This window comes from Trichosurus vulpecula, chromosome 3 (assembly GCF_011100635.1).
Source record: "Trichosurus vulpecula isolate mTriVul1 chromosome 3, mTriVul1.pri, whole genome shotgun sequence".
In the NCBI taxonomy this organism is placed as follows: Eukaryota; Metazoa; Chordata; class Mammalia; order Diprotodontia; family Phalangeridae; genus Trichosurus; species Trichosurus vulpecula.
Window position 1 is genome coordinate 88133058 of NC_050575.1, and position 25793 is coordinate 88158850.

The window sequence follows — 25793 nt, forward strand, 5'->3', positions numbered from 1 at the left end:
GAAAAGGCAACGGTCCTCTACCTCAAAATAACAAATTATTTAAAACTCAGTTTCCCATCAATGAACCAACCACAAAAAGATTAAAAGTGAATATTGCAAAACTACAAAGAGCATGAATGATTCAAAGATACCTCATCCTACTCCTTTGCAGAGGTGAGAGGTCTACTGGTATAAAATATTAAATATATTTTCAGATTTTTTCAAAGTATGGATTAGTTTTTCTGGGTTTTTTTCCTCTTTTCCTTTTATTTAACTTAATTTAAATTTTAGCATACCAAGTAGAAAAGTTATAAATTAATAGGAGCATGGACTTAGAGAGGAAGTAGACTTTTAAAAATGCTGGTACAATGTTGTCAATGCTTTGATGGGAGGATGGTAGAGAGCGGATGTTGCAGAGTAGTTGTTAGCAGACTTTGGCTTCCACCCAGATTCTTTAATTCCAAAACTAATCTTTCCTACTTCATAAAAACTCCCTCCTTTATAAATCAATATTTATTGGGATAAAGTACTATACCTTAAAAAAGAATCTGAGGATGTATAAGGTCAAGTCATATATTTCCAATTCATGTACTCTTGGAGACCAGCTAAGACTTGTGGATCTCAAATGTTTTGTTTTGGGTTGGGGGGCAGGAGAGATCTATGGTTCCATAAGTAGAGAGAATTCTTTGTGAAGAAACTCCCCTAACAGTGCAGGTTTGTACCTCCCTTTCAACTTAGATATTTAAAGAGATGATTGTAACATTGAGGTTAAATCACTTATCTAGGATCACATAGACAATACATGTCAGAATCAGGACCTGAACTTGGGTCTTCCTGACCCTTAGGTGGGTTTTCTACCCATTGCACCATACTTCCTCTCAAATATGATTTTATATATGAGTGTGTGTATATACATATACATATGTATACACACATATATAATGAGATATAGATGAGATAACATATACATATATAAAACATGCTTTGCAAACTTTAAAGCACTATATTTAAGTCATTTATCATCGTCATCATTATCATCTCATTTTCATCTTTTTTTTTGATGCAGTTCAGTTAGAAATGGTCCTTGGACAAGTTGCTATCTTGCTATTTTTACATTCATTGGTCTATGAACTATTGCGCAGGTAAATAAAGTAACTTCTTTTTGTAGCTGAATAAAAAGGGCTATGGTATAAATTCACTCTCTATAGGCTCATTGAAAGCATCCTCAGCACAACTCCAGAAGGAGCCAAGACCAGAGGCATGGTGTGTGTTTTACCCTGTTCTCACATGATTTCGATCTCCTCAGCCAAATATCTATACTTTGGAGATTATCAGTATTGGGGATAGGGGCATATATAAAAACATTTTTGCTAAGGATTTTTGTGAATAAATTTTATGTCTGGGTGACTTTATTCAACAATTTGGTCTGTGATAATGGTCCGTTTCCAGTAAAGCTTATTGGTTGAGTTCTCCAGGATATTTTGACATATGTATTTGTAATATGGAGATTTGTCATCTGTTAGTTCATAAAATGTAGCAAGCTTCTGATGTATGATTCTAGCCATTTGGTCATGTGTTGCTAGGTATTTGAAGGGTGTTAAATTTTTATAGCCTGTAGTGATGTGTTGCTTTGTTTCCACCTTGTCTTTGTATTATCTATTATGATCACCTAATCTGGGCTCCTTAAGGTTAACCCTTCCATCATTTTCTGTGGCAATGACCTGGTCCTGAATCATGAACCCCTCCTTTTCTACAAACAAATCCACATGATTGATACATGATTTGGTCCATGCTTATTTGGTAACACATTTTTTGGCTGAGTTCATGGAAATGTTGCCCATAGAGGGCCTTTTGATTCTACTGCTATTTTAATCATTTCATAAGCACTATCCACTGGTTAGCACTTTAATCTAGTCATAGGTTCTCAAAGTACATGATTCTGCCCCCTGTGAGATGCTGGAATGATCAGGGGATGGTGGTGGTAGTAGCCTTGGGTGACATAAATTTTTAAAGAATTGTTAACAGATTAAAGAAAGTAGATTTCCAGGGGGTGGTAATTTTCTAAAGGGGGGCAATTGGCTAAATAAGTTTGGGAACATTCAAATCTTATCATTTTAATTATTTCATTTTTGTTGTTTTTTTAATCTTGTTCTTTTCATCGTTTTTTATGAGGTTCAGATAGGATGAGTCATTACTATCCTTTCATATTTAATGTTCTGAGGACTATTTCACAGACGGATAAAAAAGAAATACTGTAATTGAATTGGGATATGGACGCATCTCCTATAGACTCATCATCAGGACATCCCCAGGTGCAGATGTGATCACAAGGATGCATGTACCATGTCATATTCCCACATAATCTACCTCCTCATAAATAATAACTGAATTTTTTCTCCTAGGTCTATATATTTTGAAAGCTTCCTATTCTATGTAGTTGAGAAATTATAAATATTTGGAATGAAAATTGCCATTTAAAATGTAGCTCTCAAATTTTTATGCCCCATTCTACATTTGAACTTTTTTCCCCCTTTCCCACTTCTATTTTTTTTAATCTTAAAAACAGGTATATATTATAATGGCAAGCACTCTAGAAGACTTTACTTTGAGTCCAGGTTTTGCAATTTAAGTGGTCACCTAAATCAAAACAAACACACAACAGAAAAAGATATAACCGGACACATTAATAAGAAACAACCCCATTGGTAGGATTCAGCCAGTTCACACCAGTTCGGTAGAACCAGTGCCTAATTTTAGGTTGATTTCTGCGAACTGATTGCTAGCAGGGCTGGGGCTTGTGCCCAACACTGCAGCCGTGGCGGGGAGAACAGGTTGTTAATTTATTTAAATCCCACCTCTGAACAGCCCCTTCTCATGATAAAATACTGGCTTAACTAGTCAAATGCCAGCATGCTAGTGACCTTATACACTTACTAACTGTATCATTTTGGCCAGGTCACCCTCCCTGTCTCACTCTGGAAAATGAGGTTGGTATTCAACAATTTTTAAGGCCCCTTCTGACCCTCATGGTCATTGATATTAAATACACAAGGAACAAGATGGGCCACTCAGATACTACCACAAAAAGAAACTAGAACACAGATACTTCAGTGTGGTGGAAAGAAAGCTGAATTTTAAGTCAAGGGACTTGAATTTGAATCCTGATTCTGTTATTTATTACTTGAGTGACCTTCCAAACTTTAATGCTTCCGCTTCCTCCTTCATACAACTAATGGGTCTGATGAGGTGATCCATAAGTTTCCTTCCCATGAATCTCCTGACCATGCTAGGAATCTAAATACTTGGGTTTTAATAATAATAACAGTAATGATAATAATAGCATTTATATAGCGCCTACTATGTGTCTGATACCATGTTAAGTGCTTTACAGAGATTATCTCATTTGGTACCCACAGCAGCACTGGGAGGTGGATGCTATCATTATCCCCATTTTGCATTTGAGGAAACCAAGGCAGACAGAGGTGAACTGACTTGCTCAGGGTCACACAACTAGCAAATGTCTGAGGCTGGATTTGAACTCAGGTCTTCCTGATGCCATATCCAGCACTGTATCCACTGCACCCCATGATGGGGAGATACCAGAGCTTTGATGTTTTTATTACACCCAAAATACCCTCTGCAAAGCAGGCACTGGCTGACACTGGCAAAGTGCTCTCAGGACTTACAATGCCTTGTGTTAGATGTACTCTAAATACCTCTGTCTGATTCCCAGAGACTGCCATTGAATCAGATTCTCTGTTAGCACAGGCTAGCAGAATGATTGTTCCAGTAGTGAATGTGCCATTAAAAATGCAAACCCCACCCCCACAATGGCTGAATAAACTGTCATAGATCCACACACTGTGATGTGGTGAAGAATGCTAAGCTTGAGGCCACAGCCAGGAGCAGCGGGGCTTAATGCAAAGAGCACTGGACCCAAAGTGGGTAACTGGGTTTGAATCGTAGCTCCACCCTTACTTTCTGTATGACATTGTGCAAGTCACTTAGTGTCCATGCCTCAGCTTTCTCAGGTGTAAAGGTGTAAAGAAGGGAGGGAACAAGCATTTATTCAGTGCCTACTGCATGCCAGGCACTGTGCTAAGCGCTTTACATTAATTATCTCATTTGATCCTCACAGCTCTGGGAGGTAGGTGTTGTTATTATCCCTATTTTATAGTTGAGGAAACTGAGATGTTATTGTTCAGTGACTTGCCCAGGATCACACAGCTAGTAAATGCCTAAGGCTTGATTTGAACCTAGGTCTTCTTGACTCCAGGCACAATGCTCTATCCACAGTAAAATGAGGGATTTGGACTAAATAACCTCTATAGTTCCTACTAGCCCTAAATCTATAATCCTATAATTCTATGTTTTCTAAGATTTTTTTCAGTCCCAAATCCCGAAATTCAAGGAGTATAAAGAAACCTGAGGAAAACAAATATGAAATTAGTTTTAAAATTATTTTATTGTTAACTTTAAAAAAAACAAATAAAATGGGCATTTCCATACACATCCTAGGATAAAAAAAGATTGTATAGGATACTGCAGATTCCTTTTCAAATTACACCTTTAAAGGCTGTCCTGCTTCCCTGTGCTTCTTTCTGACAACGCTTCTATTTTCTTCTCTGTATCAAGAAAAAGATACCTCCATGGCCCTCTTTTCTTTCTCTCTTTTTTTTTATCATATCCCTATCCCTCCTTACCTTCCCTCCCCCCAATGGGAGGGCAGTCAGGGGGAGGGAGAAGGAAAACCTTTGTCACAAATATACACAACCAACCCAAATTCCCACATTGGTTGTTTCCAAAAATGCATCTTGAGTCCATCACCTTTCCATCAAGAGGTGGGTAGCATACTTCATCATTAATCCTTGGGAATCATAGTTGACCATTGCATTGGTTGGAGCTCTCAAACCTTCAGTAACATTATTCTGTGAATTGTCCTCTTGGTTCTGCTCATTTCACTCTGCATCAGTTCACACAGGTTTCTCTGAAATTGTCTATTTCATCATTACTTATGGTGCAGTAATACTTGATTTATATGCAATAATTTGGTTTAACCATTCCCTGAGTTTCTAGCTTAGTGCTACTACAAAAAGAGCTTCTATAAAATTTTTTTTACATTTAGGCCATGTTCATTTCTTTGGTCTCTTTGGGGCATTGTCCTAGTAGTACAAAATAATACCAAGGGAAGAAAATGGGACCAGAAGAACAGAATATAAACCACATGAAGAGAAAAATATGTAAGGATGAATCAACAAAGAAAGGCAAACCAGACTCAGAGGGAGAGACTGACAAGCTGTTATGGATATTTTATGTGTTGAAATTCATTTATTCAAACGAAAATAGTCACAAAGTAAATTTAATTGGTTATGTCTGGTAGTAGTTTAAAGTTAACCTTATAATAAATCATTCACTCATTTTAAAGGAAGAAGAATCAGCTCTTAAAACTTAGATTTTTCTCAAAGATGAGGATGAGTATGTTCAAGTGGTGAGTTTTTCACTCGGGCAATGTGGAGCTGCTATTCTCACAAATACCCTGTAGAAAAGGGTAAGTGTAAGACCTCTATGGCTCTATTCAGCCCCTACCTAAGAGTTCTCCCCAGTTTACACGAAGCACCCTTGCTGTATGGAGAGAAATTTGGCCGAAGATGATCCCTGGAATTAGGTTCATCCCGTAGCATTCAAAGTGAGGAGACAGGAAGTATGTTAAGAGGAGTAGAGCATATGCTCTGGATATTTAAGGCTACACCTTGTTTGGGAGCAGACAAGAAAAACTGCATGGCTTAGAGGAAAGCGACAGGGATTCTTTAGAAATTTTACCCAAAGCCATAGTTAAGAGTCACACTGATGAGAAGGTATGGGTGAAGTCATGATTTCACCAGGTGGAGAGATTACTCTCATTATGATCCTGGACCTATTGATATACAATGTCTAAGCTATTTTCTAGAGATTACTTTAGACTTCTGATTACAGTCAAGCTTCCAGCTTGATTGCAACTCCATGAAGGCAGGGACTTGTGTGTCTTACCCTTTGCATTTAGAACAAGGCTACAGCACTTTGTGCCTTTAATATAGTTTTTTACTCTTCATACTCTTCAAAGAAGATTGATGTCATGTGCCTGTCTCATCCCTCTTAGTGACAAAACTCCTGAAAAGGAGGGCTTTTTGCCTTAATTCGCTTTTTTTCTTTTTAAATTTAATTTATTTAATATATTTAGTTTTCAGCATTGATTTTCACAAGAATTTGGATTACAAATTTTCTCCCCATTTCTATCCTCCCCCCCCACTCCAAGATGGCGTATATTCTGGTTGCCCTGTTCCCCAGTCAGCTCTCCCTTCTGCCACCCCACTCCCCTCCCATCCCCTTTTCCCTTCCTTTCTTGTAGGGCAAGATAAATTTCTATGCCCCATTGCCTGTGTATCTTATTTTCTAGTTGCATGCAAAAAGTTTTTTTTGTTGTTGTTGTTTTTGAACATCTGTTTTTAAAACTCTGAGTACCAAATTCTCTCCCCTCTTCCCTTCCCACCTACCCTCCCTAAGAAGGCAAGCAATTCAACATAGGCCACATGCATATCATTGTGTATAACCCTTCCACAGTACTCATGTTGTGAAGGACTAACTATATTTTGCTCCTTCCTAACCTATCCCCCTTTATCCAATTTTCTCCCTTGACCTTGTCCCTTTTCGAAAGTGTTTGTTTTTGATTACCTCCTCCCCCATCTGCCCTCCCTTCTATCATCCCCCCTTTTTTATCTTCTTCCTCCTTCTTTCCTGTGGGGTAAGATAGCCAATTGAGTGTGTATGGTATTCCCTCCTCAGGTCAAATCTGATGAGAGCAAGATTCACTCATTCCCCCTCATGTGCCTTCTCTTCTCTTCCTACAGAACTGCTTTTTCTTGCCACTTTTATGTGAGATAATTTACCCCATTCTGTCTCTCTCTTTCTCCCTCTCTCAATATATTCCTCTCTCATCCCTTAATTTGATTTTATTTCTTTTAGATATCATTCCTTCATCTTCAACTCACCCTCTGCCCTCTCTCTATATATATACATATATATGTATGTATATATATATATACACATACATATATACACAGATATACCCACATATATACATACACATGCACACACACATGTATATATATACATACACCTAATACACATACATATATACATGCATACACACAAACATATATACATACCCATATACATATATATATACACACACCTATATACATATACATATATATATGCATATTCCCTTCAGCTACCCTAATACTGAGGTCTCATGAATCATACACATCATCTTTCCATGTAGGAATGTAAAAAAAACAGTTCAACTTTAGTAAGTCCCTTGCGATTTCTTTTTCTTGATTACCTTTTCATGCTTCTCTTGATTCTTGTGTTTGAAAGTCAAATTTTCTATTGAGCTCTGGTCTTTTCACTGAGAAAGCTTGAAAGTCCTCTATTTTATTGAAAATCCATATTTTGCCTTGGAGCATGATACTCAGTTTTGCTAGGTAGGTGATTCTTGGTTTTAATCCTAGCTCCATTGACCTCCAGAATATCGTATTCCAAGCCCTTCGATCTCTTAATGTAGAAGCTGTTAGATCTTGGATTACTCTGATTGTGTTTCCACAATACTCAAATTGTTTCTTTCTGGCTGCTTGAAGTATTTTCTCCTTGATCTGGGAGCTCTGGAATTTGGCGACAATATTCCTAGGAGATTTCTTTTTGGGATCTGTTTGAGGAGGCGATCGGTGGATTCTTTCAATTTCTATTTTGCCCTGTGGCTCTAGAATATCAGGGCAGTTCTCCTCGATAATTTCTTGAAAGATGATATCTAGGCTCTTTTTTGATCATGGCTTTCAGGTAGTCCAATAATTTTTAAATTATCTCTCCTGGATCTATTTTCCAGGTCAGTGGTTTTTCCAATAAGATATTTCACATTGTCTTCGACTTTTTCATTCCTTTGGTTCTGTTTTATAATATGTTGATTTCTCATAAACTCACTAACTTCCACTTGCTCCAATCTAATTTTAAGGTAGTATTTTCTTCAGTGGTCTTTTGGACTTCCTTTTCCATTTGGCTAATTCTGCCTTTCAAGGCATTCTTCTCCTCATTGGCTTTTTGGAGATCTTTTGCCATTTGAGTTAGTCTACTTTTAAGGTGTTGTTTTGTTCAGGATATTTTTCAGTATTTTTTTGGGTCTCCTTCAGCAAGTCATTGACTTGTTTTTCATGGTTTTCTCGCATCCTTCTCATTTCCCAATTTTTCCTCTACTTCTCTAACTTGCTTTTCCAAATCCTTTTTGAGCTCTTCCTTGGCCTGAGACCATTTCATGTTTTTCTTGGAGGCTTTTGCTGTAGGCTCTTTGACTTTGCTGACTTCTTCTGTCTGTATGTTTTGGTCTTCTTTGTCACCAAAGAAAGAATCCAAAGTCTGAGACTGAATCTGAGTGTATTTTCGCTGCCTGGCCATATTCCCAACCAACTAACTTGACCCTTGATTTTTTCAGCAGGGTATGGCTGCTTGTAGAGTAAAGAGTACTATGTTCCAAGCTTGAGGGGATGCGCTGCCATGCCAGCACTCCTCCTTCCCCAAGAACTTCTGACCTGGACTGGACTTAGATCATCAGCAGGCTCTTCACTTCTGCTCTGATCTGTCACTTAATTCCTCCCACCAGGTGGGCCTGGGGCCAGAAGCAACTGCAGCTGCAGTTCTGTAGCTGCCCCACCTCCGCTGCCCCCAGGGCGTTGGCTGAACCAGGAATTCCTTCTTTCACTCTGTCCCCAGCAGCTTTTCTCACTAACCTTCTCTGTTGTCTTTGGTATTTGTGGGTTGAGAAGTCTGGTAACCGCTGCAGCTCACTGATTCAGGGCGCTAGGGCACACTCTGCCCGGCTCCTCGTCTGGTTGGTCACTGCCTATGCTGGGCTCTGCTCTGCTCACCTCCCAGCTCCGTGTGGGATAGACCTCACCCAGAAACCATCCAGGCTGTCCTGGGATAGAGCCCTGCTTCCCTCTGCTATTTTGTGGGTTCTGCAGTTCTAGAATTGGTTCAGAGCCATTTTTCATAGGTTTTTGGAGGGACTTGGTGGGGAGCTCACACTAGTCCCTGCTTTCCAGCTGCCATCTTCCCTTAATTCACTTTTGTAGTTCCCCAAGTGACTACCAAATCAATTTCTTTAAAGCAGCAGAGCCAGCAAAAGGTTGAGGTGAGACATTTTCCCAGACTGAGATATCTTGCTTGGTTGGCAGGAGAAGTCTGTTACACAGGGGTGGGCACAGCTCCAGAGCATGGCAGGAGCCCTAAAGGTGGGCTTTGGAGGTTGCCATAACAGCAATGGCAGCAGATGCCACAACAGCAACTTCTGGAGCTCTCAGTCCAGAGAAGGCAAGAGGGTGAGACAACTGGTCAGAAAGAGATCACAGGGGACCCTTTGCTAGCACTGGGTGTAGCTGGCACTGATTGACTATGTCTATTGACCATAAGCAGTTCTGAGTCACAGTTCCAGTGAGGAGAGGGCCACTTGTGGTCAGTCAAAAGAAAGCAGGGAACCTGGTCACAGTTTCAAGGCAGAGAAGAGCACTAGTGCTTGTGGCTGCAGGGGAGTAGGGGCTTTTCCTGGGTAAAGACCAGAGAGCACAGAGTAGGACAGCAGTGACCACATCTCTCCCAGAATAACACCACCTTGGAAACACCTAAAACTTGCAGAACCTCACTGAAAACAGCAGCATGAAAAATCCTGAATCTTGGGACAATGTCTCCCCACCTCCAACTGAGCAGAGGCCAACTTTAACATAAAGTGTAAAGTCAAGAAATAAGGTAGAAAAATGAGCAGATGACAAAACTTCACCAGAGACTTTTGAGGAGAGGACAGGATAAAAAGAGAGAGAAGGATAAACAGGAGAAAATAGGATAGAGGGAAAAACAGAGTTTATAATCATAACTGTGAATGTAATGGGATGAGCTCATCCTTAAAATGGAAGCAGGCAGCAGTCTGTATTAGAAACCAAAATCCAACAATACATTGTTTACAAGAGACATGCTTAAAAAAGAAAGACATACACAGAGTTAAAATAAAGGACTGGAGCAGAATCTATTTTGCCTCAGGTAAAGTAAAAATGGCAAGGGTAGTAATCATGATCTCAGACAAAGCAAAAACAAAAATAGATCTAATTAAAAGAAATAATCAGGAAAACTACATTTTGCTAAAAGATGCCATAGACAATGGAGTAAAAATTTAAAAAAATTACAACAAATTTCTCTGATGAAGGCCTCATTTCTCAAATAAATAACAAACTAAATCAAATTCATAAAAATAAGAACCATTCCCCAATTGATAAATGGTCGGAGGACAGGAAACTTTCAGAAGATGAAATCAAAACTATCTATAGTCATATGAAAAAACACTCTAAATCACTATTGATTAGAGAAATGAAAATTTTAAAAAACTCCGTGATACCACTTCACATTCATCAGAAAGGACAAATGCGGGAAAGAAGGGAAAATAGGTACACTAAACTATTGGTGGAGTTGTGAATTAGTCTAATCATTCTGGAGAACAATTCAGAACGATACCTAAAGGGCTATAAAAATGCGTGTACCTTTTGACCTAGCAATACCACTAGCAGATCTGTATCTCAAATCAAAGGAAAAGGAAAATGAAAAGGACATATATATACAAAAATGTTTATAGCAGCTTTTTCTGTGGTAGCAAAGAAGTGGAAATTGAGGGGATGCCCATTGATTGGGGAATAGCTGAAGAAGTTGTAGAATATGATTGATAGAATATTATTGTACTATAAGAAATGGTGAGGGGGTGTGATTTCAGAAAAAAAAATAAAACATGGGAAGACCAATATGAACTGATGCAAAGTAAAGTCAGAAGAACTGAGAGATCATTGTGCATAGTAAGTAATATTGTAATAATGATCAACAGTAAAAGACTTGTCTACTCTGATCAATATGATGATCTAAGACAATTCCAAAGGACTCATGATGAAAAAAGTCTATCCACCTCCAGAGAGAGAATTGATGAATTCTGAGTGCAAATTGAACCATACTTTTCTTGCATTCTGAGTTTTTGTTGTTGTTTGTTTGTTGGTTTGTGATATGCAAGATGGTTAATATGGAAATATTTTGCATGATTTCACAAGAATAATTGATACAATATTGCTTGCCTTCTCAGTTGGTGGGAGAGATATTAAATGGAGGGAGGGAATTTAGAATTCAAAATTTAAAAAGAAAAGAACGATAAAAATAAAAATAAATTTAATTTTTAAAATGTGCTTTCAATTCTTTTCCATCAAGATCAATGACTATGTCTTTTCTTTCTTTTGTATATTCTCATATCCAATTCAACAGCGATTTACTCAGTACCTACTGTGTGTAAGGCACTAAAGAAAGGTACAAAGATAAAATAGTCTCTGTCCTTAAGGAGCTTATATTGTATTGATTCTATGCTCTTTATATAAGTGGGTACTCAGTAGAGACCTTTATTTATCACACTGACAGAAAACGATTGGCATGAATGACAGCCACAGCATCACATAGTGGATTCCTCTTGTACTTGCTCCCTGAGACAGAATCCTAGGTTGGGCTAGAAAAACTATAGTTATGGTCCAGTATGGAAAATCTGGTCTTCTAGACTTATTGGATGTCAGGGATGAAAAAGGCCTTTCGATAAAGAAGACAAATGGATATAACTCTCAGGGAGCTTAGAACACAGAATATAGAATATCAGAACTAGAAGGGACCTTGGAATATAGGCTATTAGAATCACAAAAGCCTTTCTAACTATCAGTCACAACAAAAAGATACAAAAATGGCATCTACATCTGCCTCATCACCGCTGTTGGTACCCTGTCTTAGTCTGGTTCTATGAAATGATGTCACACAAATAACTGATACCCAGGAAACTGAACCTATACAGGATATACACTAGTTAGGAGAGGCCCAAGTGGAGTAGTCCTGAAGTAGACCGAGGGAGGCTGGAGCCTCTAGGAAAAGCAGACCCCAGGTATGTTTGAACAGCCAATCGTATATGGGCTGGATTAGGATAAATACAGATTAGTGGAATTCCTTTGGTGTTATGGTGCGCATGCATGGATTCATCAATCATTCTTGAGGATTCTGTCTCTATGCCTTCCCTGTCTCTGTCCTCAGGGAGGAGGAGCCCAGTCCAAACAGCCTGAATAGGTGGATTAGATTTGTTTTTTCTTGGCCCCTGGAAGACTATGAGCAGTGGGGAGATGTTATGAGCCATCAGATTTTGACTCAGTACAAGGTGTTCCAAATTTTAAGTCATTTCAATGAGATAGATTTTCCCTCTATTAGTATAAACTGCAATTCATTTATGCTTTCTCATCCTGAGTTATTCATGTGATGTGACTACAAATTTAGACCAGAGATCATAGATCAAGTCTAACTCCTTCATTTTCCAGATGAGGAAACTGAAACATGAGTGGTTTCAGTGACTTGTCCTGGGTCACAGAGCTAGTAATTGTCTGAGGAAAGATTTGAACCCAGAAATTCCTGACTTCAAGTCCAGTATCCTCTCCACCAAACTCCTCTGCCTCCAATTCTCCTTTCCTATCTCCTTTTCTGTGGTCTTTCATAGATCTTTCCCAGAAGATAGAGCCAATGAGATCTTCTCTACCTAATGTAATAGAAGCCTTTTTTATATGTCTTGGGAATCAGTGGCATGCTTAAACTCTCTCTTATCCTCCCTTGCCATATGGTTATCCCAACTTATTTTAAAAATTTTTACATTACCTCAATAATATTTTATGCCACTTGCTTATAGGTCATCATTGAAAGATTATGCAGCTTGCTTACACCCAAAATATATCTTTTTATACACTTTGGATTATCCATGGCTTTGATTCTTTGGTAATTGTGGTGTTCAGTGATTTATAATCATACAACATTTCCAAGAGAATATTTATGTTTAAAAGATGGGTATTTACGCCAAGAAATGACTTGAGATTATTCAAAGTTTTGCACAGTTTTGCAAATGCCATCCAACTCACTCTATTCCTCCCATTCAACTTAGGGTCCATTCATTGTCCATTTGTATACCTGGCCCGTATGTGGCCACTGATATCCTAGCTCAATGGACTAGCAATGCAACTGTATGTCATAGGCTGGACTATAGTCATGTTTCTTTCATTTAGTATTTCCCGTAGGGATTTTTTAGCCAACCTATTTTGAGCAATCAAAGATCTTATCAAAGAGGTCTTATAGTATTCTGAAGCTCAATGCAATTAGCATAATGATGTCTGCAAACAGATCCCATCTAAAGGGAGTTCCACTTACAGTTGGCCTGGCACTGTACATTCTCCATGACTATGGAGATTATCTCCAGTTAGCATACATCTCACTACTTTTCACTTGACATTCCTAATCAGAGGATTCTTGGTTTCTGTGGTTTTACTTACCAAAGTATCTTTCAAAGACATAGCATATGCACAAGAGAGGCTCCTTTCTTGTTGAGGAGGGCCTTTAAAACTACATTATTTTGATCAAGTCAAATTTTTTTTGTAATTCAAACAATAAATACAGTAGAACCTTACATTTCCTATACATTCCACTCAATTCTGTATGTAACATATGATCCACAGGAAAAAAATTCTCACAACGACCAGAATAATGCAAATGAATGTGAAAAGAAAGCCGTAAGCATTGTAATTGTAATGACCAATATTTGCGCCAGGGAAATGATTGGGAAAAATATACCCCCTTCCTTCCTCTGGAGATAGGGAATGCCATGAGAGTGAGATGTTGTACAAGAGAGGGTCACTGTGTTAAATGGCTTTGTTTAACTTTTTTTTTCTTTAAAGGAAAGGATCACTAGATAGTGAGTCAAGATGGTGGGATAGATGGTGAAGAATATAGCCAGAAATAACTATGGTGGGAAAACAAAATGCATTTGAAAAAAAAAAACATTAGAAAAAGACATGGTCTGCTGTAGAAACTAATTTGTAAAAGTTTTCTTATTTCTTTTTCATATTTTCATGAAGGATTCTCTCAATATGCTTAAAACTTATAAAGATGAGAAAGTAAGTATATGGGGTGATAGTCACTGATGTTCATTCCATTGTCTATTTTTAGGTATTAATATCATCCATAGTTGAGTACAGGAAGGAGTAGGTATCTTCCTTCCTTTAAATAACTTATAAAATAATCAAGTAATGATTTCATAAATTTGTCACCTCCAGTTGAGATTTCCTTTGTATACTTAGTCTGATTTAGGCATTCTTCTTAACTTTATTTTCTTAAAGTCCACTCTTACATCTTCACATGGTATTCCAGGGCTTAAGGTGTTGGGACCAAAATGGTGGTTCTTCTGTCACTAAAGATAAAGATAAATCATTCAAGAAACATTGACAAATTTGTTCCATCTTACCTCTATGTTGTTGTTCTCACATCAGTTTCATCTATTAATGTTCCCGGAATGTTGGGACTCGATTGGTTTTCAAACCAAACTTTCTGTAGGTTTGTTTTATTTCCACCAATTTTAACTGTTTTACGAGACAATATTACTTATCATTTTCCACCATCCTCCTCTTTAATGTTTTAAAAAATGAATTTGTACTCCCAGTGAGGGTCATCCTTAATATTGTAGCCTTTCACTTAGAAAAGAGGTCATATATTCACTGATTTACTGCTCAATTATATTCTGGGCTATTTTGGATGTTCTTCTTGTGACTATCATTTTATATCATTTAAATTCTACTGGAAATAGTGATAATATCTTTACCTTTTTTCTTTTCCCATTTTTTGGTTCCTAACAACCTTTTGAATTGGTCAAGTTGAAGATATTAGTTATTCACGGAGACTTCTTAATGATAAATACCTATTGTCAAAATAATGTTATGAGTCTGGATGGATAGACCATGAAGATAGATTGTCAGTACATATATCTTAGACAGACGCTTAGAATGAACAATGAATTGGGCCCAAAATTGAGTAGGAGTAGCAGAACAAGCTTAAATGCATTGAGAAACTACAAAGTGCTTTTTATGACCCCAAGTTTCTCTCTGAAATTATATCTAGGGGGGCAGAGCCAAGATGATGGATTAGAAGTAGGGACCTGATTGAGTTCCCACCCCCCCACCAAACTCCTCAAAATACCTGTAAAAAATGACTAAACAAATTCTAGAGCAGCAGAAGCCACAAAATGACAGTGAAGCAGATTTCCAGCCCAAGACAGTCTGGAAGGCAGATAGCAAGGGTCTATTGCACTGGGCTCGGAGTGAAGTATAGCCTAGTGCGGGCCTCACCATGTCAGCACAGATGGGAACAGGCCTCAGGGCACTGAATCACTGGCAGCTTAGTGGTTTCTAGACTTTCTTAACCCACAAATGTCAAAGAGAGCTTCAAAGGTCGGTGGGAAAGCTCTCTCATCTGTGTGAGAGAGGAGCATTGTCTGGCCACAGCCTCAGCCCCAGGCCCAGGGCAGTGGCAGCCATTGCCACAGCGGTGGCTACTTCTGGAGCTCTCAGCCTAAGGATGGTAAGAAAATTGAGTGGCTGACCTGGGTTGAAGTCCTGGGTGGCTGTCCTGGGGTGAGAAGGAGTGCTGGCATGGTGGAGCTGGTGGTGGCTGTGGAGAGGGAATGCTCCTCACAGTTCCAGGGCAGAAAAGAGTTCTTATGGTTGCTCATGGATGAGAGTGCAGGCCAGGAGAGGAGTAAACACCTCTCTTGTGATCATATCTCTTCGAAAGAACTGAGAATTTACAGATCCCTAGAGAGATCTCTGAAAACAGCTGCACAAAACTGCTGAAACTTGGGGCAGGACACCCTCCACTTAACAAAGAGCGCAAAAGCCAAATAATTGGCTGAGAAAATGAGCAAACTGGGTAAAAAGAATAAGACTATAGAAGGTTACTTTCTTGGTGAAAAGGTGTTGTCTTACACACATACTGATGAGGAAGATCAAGACATACAGCCAGAAGAAGACAACAAGGTCAAGGCTTCTACATCCAAAGCCTTCATGAAAAATATGAAATGGTCTCAGGCCATGGAAGAGCTCAAAAAGGATTTGGAAAATCAAGTAAGAGAAGTGGAGGAAAAATTGGGAAGAGAAATGAGAGTGATGCAAGAAAATCATGAAAATCAAGTCAATAGCTTGCTAAAGGAGACCTCCAAAATGTTGAAAAAAAGTAACACCTTTAAAAATAGACTAATCTAAATGGTAAAAGAGGTCCAAAAAACCAACAAGGAGAAGAATGCCCTGAAAAGCAGAATTGGCCAAATGGAAAAGGAGGTCCAAAAGCTCACTGAAGAAAATAATTCCTTAAAAATTAGAATGGAGCAAATGGAAGTTGATGACAATGAGAAATCAAGAAATTATAAAATAAAACCAAAAGAATGAAAAAATAGAAGACAATGTGAAATATCTCATTGGAAAAACAACTGACCTAGAAAATAGATCCAGGAGAGATAATTTTAAAATTATTGGACTACCTGAAAGCCATGATCAAAAAAAGAGCCTAGACATCATCTTTCAAGAAATTATCAAGGAAAACTAACCTGATATTCTACAATCAGACGGTAAAATAAAAATGGAAAGAATCCACCGATCACCAAAATAGAAATGAAAAGAATCCACTGATAACGCCCTGAAAGAGATCCCAAAAGGAAAACTCCTGGGAATATTGTAGCCAAATTCCAGAGTTCCCAGGTCAAGGAGAAAGTATTATAAGCAACCAGAAATAAACAATTCAAGTATTGTGGAATGATGAGGCAGGAAACTAGATTACTAAGCATTTCTAAAAAAGGGAAAGGAGAAGAAATTAAGGCATGCAGTATATAATGTCATTCTTAAGGAGTTTAGCCATGAAGGAGAGGAAAGATATAGGAGGATAGCTAACAGGCATGGTTGGATCAAGGGAGGGATTTTCAAGGATGGGAGCAACATGGGAATATTTATAAGCCAAAGAGAAGCAGCCAGAAGATAGGAAAAGACTGATAATTCATGGCAGAGTAAGAATGAGAATGGGAGAAATTTGCTAGAGAAGATAGGATGAAAGAGGGAATAATGGGAGAAGATATCCAAGTGATATAATAGAAAAAAGAAGAAGGAGGAGATCTTAGCAAATGACCTGCTTTTTTGGCAAAGTATGAGGCAAGGTTCACAGCTGAGAGGAGGTGGTGGGAGTGTTGTAAGGGATAAGAAGGTTTAGAATAGCTGGTGTTTTGAGTAGGAGAGTGAATCTATTAGGGATATGTAAAAGGATTCCCTTGCTGTGGTGAGAGCTCAGTTGAGATTATGTATTAAAATTGTACTGGACCCAGTCAGCATGGTTTTATAACTTCTCTGGCTCCCTTCAGTAGCATGTGAATGGAAGCTAATGTAGTGGATGAAATCCAAAGTAATTCAGGGTTGAAGTCTGGCAAGGCATGATTAACTAACTATAAGATAAGAAGACAAAGGACTCAAGTGTTGAGGACTCCTGCATACTTCATTAGCATCGATACATTGTAGATTGGATGGACACCTTTGTGCAGAATTTAGGGAAGGAGATGGGCACTGGATAAGGAAATATGGATGGGCTGTAGTCTGCATTGTGGTAGGAAATACCCACATCAGTGAAATAACAGATTCATCTAAGAATCCAAAAAATGTCGTACTATTCCTCACCTTTATCCTCATTTAAAGTTAATCTTTTACCTCCTCTAAGCCATGATATACAATGATGATTCTGATATGACTTCAACATTGGTAACCAGTCAATTCCTATCTACTAAAATATAGTCAATTTATCATTTTTCTCAGCAAAGTTCAGTGTTTTTAATGTTCAGTACCTTCTGTTTCTCTTCTGTAATGAAGTCTTCATGATATATAGGTGTGAGGCTTGTAAGTAGCTCACATGAATATTTGACCTCTTTCATTCTTCAGATCTGAGTCATTTTCAAATATGAGTCATATGGTCATGTTTTTACTAGCCTTCTTTGTACCTTCATTTGCATTGAAGTCACTAAATATCAAAGTGTTTACTGGTTTGATTTGGAAGATCTTGTCTAGTTTTTCACAGAATTTTTCTACCTCTTCATCCTTTGCAACAGATGTTGGCATATAAGCTGCAAATATCTTCACGATTGCCTTTTTGCTTATTCTCATCATGAGTGCTACAAGGCAAGATAACAAGTGTTTCATGAAATAATATTTCCTATTGCGTTATTGGTGTATGAATAGACCAACCTTTTCAGCCCCACTGCTTTCCTCTCCAAAGAGAACATAGGAGCCATCTTTCCACTTAGTGACAACTTTCTTTGGTCTCCTCCTGGAATTTTTATGAAAACATCAGGATGTTGGAATAATAGAATTTCAGAATCTCAATAATGACGTGGTCTAGATTTTCTAGTAGGATGCTTATTTATTGCTCATTGAGCTAAGATTGCAAGTTAATATCTATCGACAAACTAAAAATGATACCCTTTATCATCCATTGCCGCTTTTTGACCATTCCACAAATGTCACTAAGGAAGGATAAGGTTGGGAGGGTATCTCATAGGAACAGAGGCCACTTTTATTTTTATTTGTCTCATAGGGTCACAACCAGAGAATTCATGGTCTAGTTGTCAAGCTACAGTTGATGAGCCTTCTCCGATTTAGCTAGATTGGTCTTTGGGCACTAAACTTAGTCTGTCAACAGGACTGCATTCAAAGCCTTTTCAGCATGGTAGAACCTGTCAGAGTTTACCCTCTGCTGGTTTAGCCTAGGATGCAGGGTCAAGAGAATGAAGGGTTCTTGTAGCCTAATTGGCATTAGTCTACATTTTTGATGTGATTAATGTTGAGATCGCAGTCCACTAAAAATCCCAGATTTTTTTCACATATACTTCTATCTAGTCACGCCTCTACCCTCTGGTACTTGGCAATTGATTTTTTTTAACCCAAAGGGATTTTGCATAAGATTTCATCTTACCAAATTCAATCTAGCTTTCTGCCCTGTCAAGATCTTTTTATTAAATTCCTGTCATCTTGTCCAGATGAACTAAGTCTTCAAATTCAAACTCTGATCCTTCTAATAAAGCCATCTCACGATGATCATAGAAGAGTTAAGTTTTTCATGATGCTACCATGTGTGAATATGGAGCCCTCATGGCTTCTCTTCTTCTTCTTGATTTGGAGTCCAAAGACCTGGGTTCCAATTCCATCTCTTATACTTACCTGTGTGAACTAAGCCAACTGATAAGGGAACAAGATAGATGACCTCTAAGAGTCTTTCCAGATGTAAACTCTAACTCCTTCATGTCTTAGTGAGTGGATTTTTGATCTCATAAATGTAGATATACCCTCCAAGAGTACAGTCAATTGATTAATCAATGAACTTTAGGGGCAGCTAGGTGGTGCACTGGATAGAGTGCTAGGCCTGGAATCCAGAAGGCTCATCTCTTGAGTTCAAATCTAGCCACAGATACTCACTAGCTGTGGGACCCTGGGCAAGTCACTTAACTCTGTTTGCCTCAGTTTCCTCATCTGTAAAATGAGCTGGAGAAGAAAATGGCAAACCACTCCAGCATCTTTGCCAAGAAAACCTCAACTTGGGGTCATGAAGAGTCTGACACAACTGAAACAACTGAACAACAACAGATGTGCCAGGCACTAGTTAACTGCTGGAGATACAAAAAGAGGCCAAAGACAGTTCCTGACCTCAAGATGCTTAAAATCTAATGGGAGAGACAACATGCAAACAGATATATACAAAGCAAGTTAAATGCAGTGCAGATCACAAACCATTCACGCCTTCTCAACCTGTGAGATTCTTGTTATGTCTTTTCATTAATCCTCAACAGAGGATCTATCCAACGCAGAAGAGTCATTCCTCTGGATCCTTTAACAAACCATTGTTACAGCCTTGAATTATCCATCTGTCATTCCCTGCTCTTGCTAATTACCTGATTTGACCTACCTTGCTTCAGATCATGCATTTCTTGAACAATATTCCTTATACCATATTTTGCATGCAAGTCATTAGTGGTAACATGATGCACACTACTTGCGTCCAGCATACATCTCTCCATTTCTCACTGAGTCATCTAAACTTTATGATTCTGCATACACTTACTCTTCATCTATGGAGTCAGCTAATGTGTGCTGTTCTTTGTTTTTTTTAAAAAAATGGATGATGTAGGCTCCTTGAGAGCAAGGATAGTTTTATTTTGTATGTGTATCCTCAGCAAATTGACACATAGCAGGTACTTAAGAGATATTATTGGTTGATTTATTGCTTGATCTTTAGATAACCCATCTTCAAGGCATTTGCTTTTGAGTTGTTCTTCCAGTATTTGATAATCAGGTTCTTCTTACCTATCCACTCTTTATCAGCCCTTACTTCATGGTGACCCAGGATACACATTTAGGAAACAGATGGCCAGACTTAGGTATGCAGGCCAGCCTCACGTATCAGAGCAAGACTGATTCTTCCTCTGGAAGATGCAGCTCAGGCTCCATCAGCCTCACACTTGGCCAGTCAATGAATCCAAAAATTCATATCTATTTGGCCTTGGAATTCATTACAGGATCTTTTCTGGCAACAGAATTACCTCCCCAACAACCTTATGCTTAGAGTAATATTAAATTGAGTTTGCATTCCTAAAACACGTGCCAACTGATGGTGGGTGGAAGCAGTCCTGAAATATTCTTGGTGACAGGAGGAAGCCAGCCCAGGATTAAAATTTGCAACAGATACTCTATTTTGTGGATTAACTTCTGGTAGGTAAATATCTAAATACTTCTTTGTTTTATTTAGTATATCATTCTTTTCATTCTTCTGCAGTTTGACATGTGTTGTCGTTGTCTTTTTCATGTTGTCTGTTGTGATTTGGGGCAAGTTAATTGACCTCTCTGAGCCTCAGTTAATTATCTATAACTTGGAACTAGAACTAGAAGGGTCCTTAAAACTAGTAAAGACTGAATCTCTCATTTTACAACTTAGGAAATTGTTGTTTTCCATTCTTCATTTTTGAAGAAAACCAATGGCATCATGAGGTGATGTCTTGACTCGTGAGTAAATTGGATTTAATTGAGGAAGAGCTGCACAAAGTCATCAGCCTCACTGTCTCTTCCAGAATCATCAAAGCCCAGGGGCAAGACAAAAGTCAAGATGGCCCAGGCTTCAGTAGATGACTTTGGCATCGTCCATGTCTGACCGAGCTCTAAGCTCTCCACAGCGCCTGATTCAGCCACCTTCGTGGCCATTGGAACAAATTGTTCCCATCAGCCAGTTCTGTTGGGGCAAGTCTTCATATGCTTGAGGTAGACAACCCCCCAACTCACTGAAGGGTTTGAGGCCTGTGGTTTGCCTTGAATTTTGTTTAGCCCATTTGCCAAGACAGTTTTACCTAGGTGTGGGGGCTGCACATGCTACAGCTTCTTGGAGCCACAGGTGAGAGTTGGGTGAAAGTAGAAAAGGTCTCAGCAAGATACCATGCCAGAGGTGCTAGTCCTCCCTGAACACCCCATACACCGAGGAAGTGAAGGGCCCAGAGAAGTTCACATAGCACAGCGGAGGCTGGAACCCCAGGTTCTCCTGACTCCCAGTGTAATGAACCTTCCTTTGCGATCTACACCAAGGTGCCCTCATCTATAAAGCAGGTACCATGATTCTTGCTCTAACTACCTCACAGAGCTGTTGTGAGGAGCAAATGATTCATCTAACAGGTAAAGTTTAAACTCCTCCGCTTGATATTCAGGCTTTCCACAATCTTACGATACTCAATCTTTCTGGCCTTATCTCAAATGACTTCCTTCCACATATTGCACACCCTAAATCCAAGTACAAAATCTAGACTCCTATTTATCCTCCCAATATGTGCAGAGCTCTCCCACCTCTTTGCCTTTGTACATGACTGTCCCTATGCCTAGAATGTCCTCCTCTTCTTTAACTGTTGAATTCCCAATTATCCAGAGCTTAATTCAAATGTCATCCCCTTCAGAAGTGTTTGTAACTTCCCTGGAGGAAGGAAAGAAGAAAACAATCATTTTTAAAGCACAAACTCTGTTCCAGGGACTATATATCATTTACTCTTCACAACTCTGAGATTAGTCTGGTATGATCCCAGTTTGACAGTTGAGGGAACTGAGGCAGACAGGGGTTAAGGGACTTAGAGTCATACAGCTAGTAAATGTCTGATTCGAACTCAGGTCTTCCTGACTCCAGGCCCAGTCAGCATTTTGTCCACTGTACCACCAAGCTGCCTATGGCTAGCAAACCTCAGACATCTAGCAGTTTGCATCTTTTCAGTTTACATTTATGTCCTATTATGTATTATTTGTGCTGTTGTCTTATTCCTCTCCTAATCTGTAAAAAACATGATACATATTGCATTTTATCTGAACTTTTTTATCTCTCTCAGCCCATGGTACATTCTTAGTAAATGACTGAATAAAGTATGTATCTTATATTAAAATTCTAAAGCCTTATGTACATGTAAGGTATTATTATCGAGGTTGCCATTATTAATTATTATTACTGATTTGAATTAAATCAATGATAATAATAATAGTGAGCCCCTATAAAGTAAGGACTCTCTCACTAAGTTGTACAATAGTGTACAGGGGGGCAGAGCCAAGATGGCGGCTGGTAAACAGGGACTAGAGTGAGCTCCGTACCCGAGTCCCTCCAAAAACCTATAAAAAATGGCTCTGAATCAATTCTAGAACGGCAGAACCCACAGAACAGCAGAGGGAAGCAGGGCTCCAGTCCAGGACAGCTTGGATAGTCTCTGGGTAAGGTCTATTCCGCACAGAGCTGGGAGCTGGGAGCTGGGAGCTGGGAGCTGGGAGCTGGGAACGGAGTGGAGCAGAGCCCAGCCTGAGCGGCATGGACCATCCAGACCAGAAGCCGGGCTGGGGGCCCCAGCGCCCTGAATATGTGAGCTGCGGCAGTTACCAGACCCCTCGACCCACAAACACCAAAGACTGCAGAGAAGGTTAGTGGGAAAAGCTGCGGGAGTGGAAGGAGTTCACGGTTCGGCTTCCAGCCCTAGGGGCAGCGGAGGTGGGGCAGCCACAGCTGTTGTTACTTCCGGCTCCAGGCCCACCTGGTGGGAAGAATTAAGTGGCGGATCAGAGCAGGAGTGCAACAGCCTGCTGAAGATCTAAGCCTAGTCTGGACTGGGGGTTCTTGGGGAAGGAGGAGTGCGGCTCTGACAGAGCTGGCACCTCCCCCCCAAACGTGGAACATAGAACTCGTTAGTCTACAAGCAGTCATACCCCACTGAAAAACTCAAGGGTCAAGTTAGTTGGTTGGGAATATGGCCACGAATATGAAACGTGCCCAGATTCAGTCTCAGACTTTGGATTCTTTCTTTGGTGACAAAGAAGACCAAAACATACAGCCTAAAGAAGACAACAAAGTCATAGAGCCTACAACAAAAGCCTCCAAGAAAAACATGAACTGGCCCCAGGCCATAGAAGAACTCAAAAAGGATTTGGAAAAGCAAGTTAGAGAAGTAGAGGAAAAATTGGGAAGAGAAATGAGAAGGATGCGAGAAAACCATGAAAAACAAGTCAATGACTTGCTAAAGGAGACCCAAAAAAATACTGAAAAATACACTGAAGAAAACAACACCTTAAAAAACAGACTAACTCAAATGGCAAAAGAGCTCCAAAAAGCCAATGAGGAGAAGAATGCCTTGAAAGGCAGAATTAGCCAAATGGAAAAGGAGGTACAAAAGACCACTGAAGAAAATACTACCTTAAAAATTAGATTGGAGCAAGTGGAAGTTAGTGACTTTATGAGAAATCAGGATATTATAAAACAGAACCAAAGGAATGAAAAAATGGAAGACAATGTGAAATATCTCCTTGGAAAAACCACTGACCTGGAAAATAGATCCAGGAGAGCTCATTTAAAAATTATTGGACTACCTGAAGGCCATGATCAAAAAAAGAGCCTAGACACCATCTTTCAAGAAATTATCAAGGAGAACAGCCCTGATATTCTAGAGCAACAGGGCAAAATAGAAATTGAAAGAATCCATCGATCACCTCCTCAAATAGATCCCAAAAAGAAATCTCCTAGGAATATTGTCGCCAAATTCCAGAGCTCCCAGATCAAGGAGAAAATACTGTAAGCAGCCAGAAAGAAACAATTTGAGTATTGTGGAAACACAATCAGAATAATCCAAGATCTGGCAGCTTCTACATTAAGAGATCGAAGGGCTTGGAATGCGATATTCCGGAGGTCAATGGAGCTAGGATTAAAACCTAGAATCACCTACCCAGCAAAACTGAGTATCATGTTCCAAGGCAAAATATGGATTTTCAATAAAATAGAGGACTTTCAAGCTTTCTCAGTGAAAAGACCAGAACTGAATAGAAAATTTGACTTTCAAACACAAGAATCAAGAGAAGCATGAAAAGGTAATCAAGAAACGGAAATTGCAAGGGACTTACTAAAGTTGAACTGTTTTGTTTACATTCCTACATGGAAAGATGATGTGTATGATTCATGAGACCTCAGTATTAGGGCAGTTGAAGGGAATATGCATATATATATATATATATATATATATATATATATATATATATATGTTTATGTATATATATAAGTGAATGTGTATGTATGTATATATCTATGTGTATGTGTATGTATGTATATATATGTGTGTATGTGTATATATATGTGTGTATATATATGTATATGTATGTATATATATATATATGTATATATGTAAAAGAGAGAGAGCAGACACAGGGTGAGTTGAAGATGAAGGGAAGATATCTAAAAGAAATAAAATGAAATTAAAGGATGAGAGAGCAACATAGTGAGAGAGGGAGATAGGGAGAGATAGAATGGGGTGGATTATCTTGCATAAAGGTGGCAAGAGGAAGCAGTTCTGTGGGAGGAGGGGAGAGGGCAGGTGAGGGGGGAATGAGTGAACCTTGCTCTCATCAGATTTGGCCTGAGGGGGAATACCATACGTACTCAGTTGGGTATCTTACCCCACAGGAAAGAAGAGGGAGGAAGATAAAAAAAAATAAAAGGGGGGGATGATGGAGGGGAAGGCAGATGGGGGTGGAGGTAATCAAAACAAACACTTTGGAAAGAGGACAGGGTCAAGGAAGAAAATTCAATAAAGCGGGATGGGTTGGGAAGGAGCAAAATGTAGTTAGCCTTTCACAACATGAGTATTGTGGAAGGGTATTACATAATAATACATGTGTGGCCTAGGTTGAATTGCTCAACTTCTTAGGGAGGGTGGGTGGGAAGGGAAGAGGGGAGAGAATTTGGAACTCAAAGTTTTAAAATCAGATGTTCAAAAACAAAAAAAGTTTTTGCATGCAACTAAAAAATAAGATACACAGGCAATGGGGTGTAGAAATTTATCTTGCCCTACAAGATAGGAAGGGAAAAGGGGATGAGAGGGGAGGGGGGGGTGATAGAGGGGAGGGCTGACTGGGGAACAAGGCAACCAGAATATAAGCCATCTTGGAGTGGGGGGGAGGGTAGAAATGGGGAGAAAATTTGTAATTCAAACTGTTGTGAAAATCAATGCTGAAAACCAAATATGTTAAATAAATAAATTTAAATAAAAAAAATATAGTGTACAGCACTTAACCCTGCCAGAGCCATAAAAGAGAGGCTTTTTAATGATTCGTCCATTTGCTCATTCAAAAACTATTTTATTGAACTGTATGCATGACATGTATGTCAAATAATAAAAATCAGCATTTCCATTATGTTAAGATTACACAAAGGAAATGCCTATATTTTCTTATTTCATTGACGATGATGATGATTATGATAAATATAGATAGCAAAAACATTAAAATGTTTTGTGACCTTAA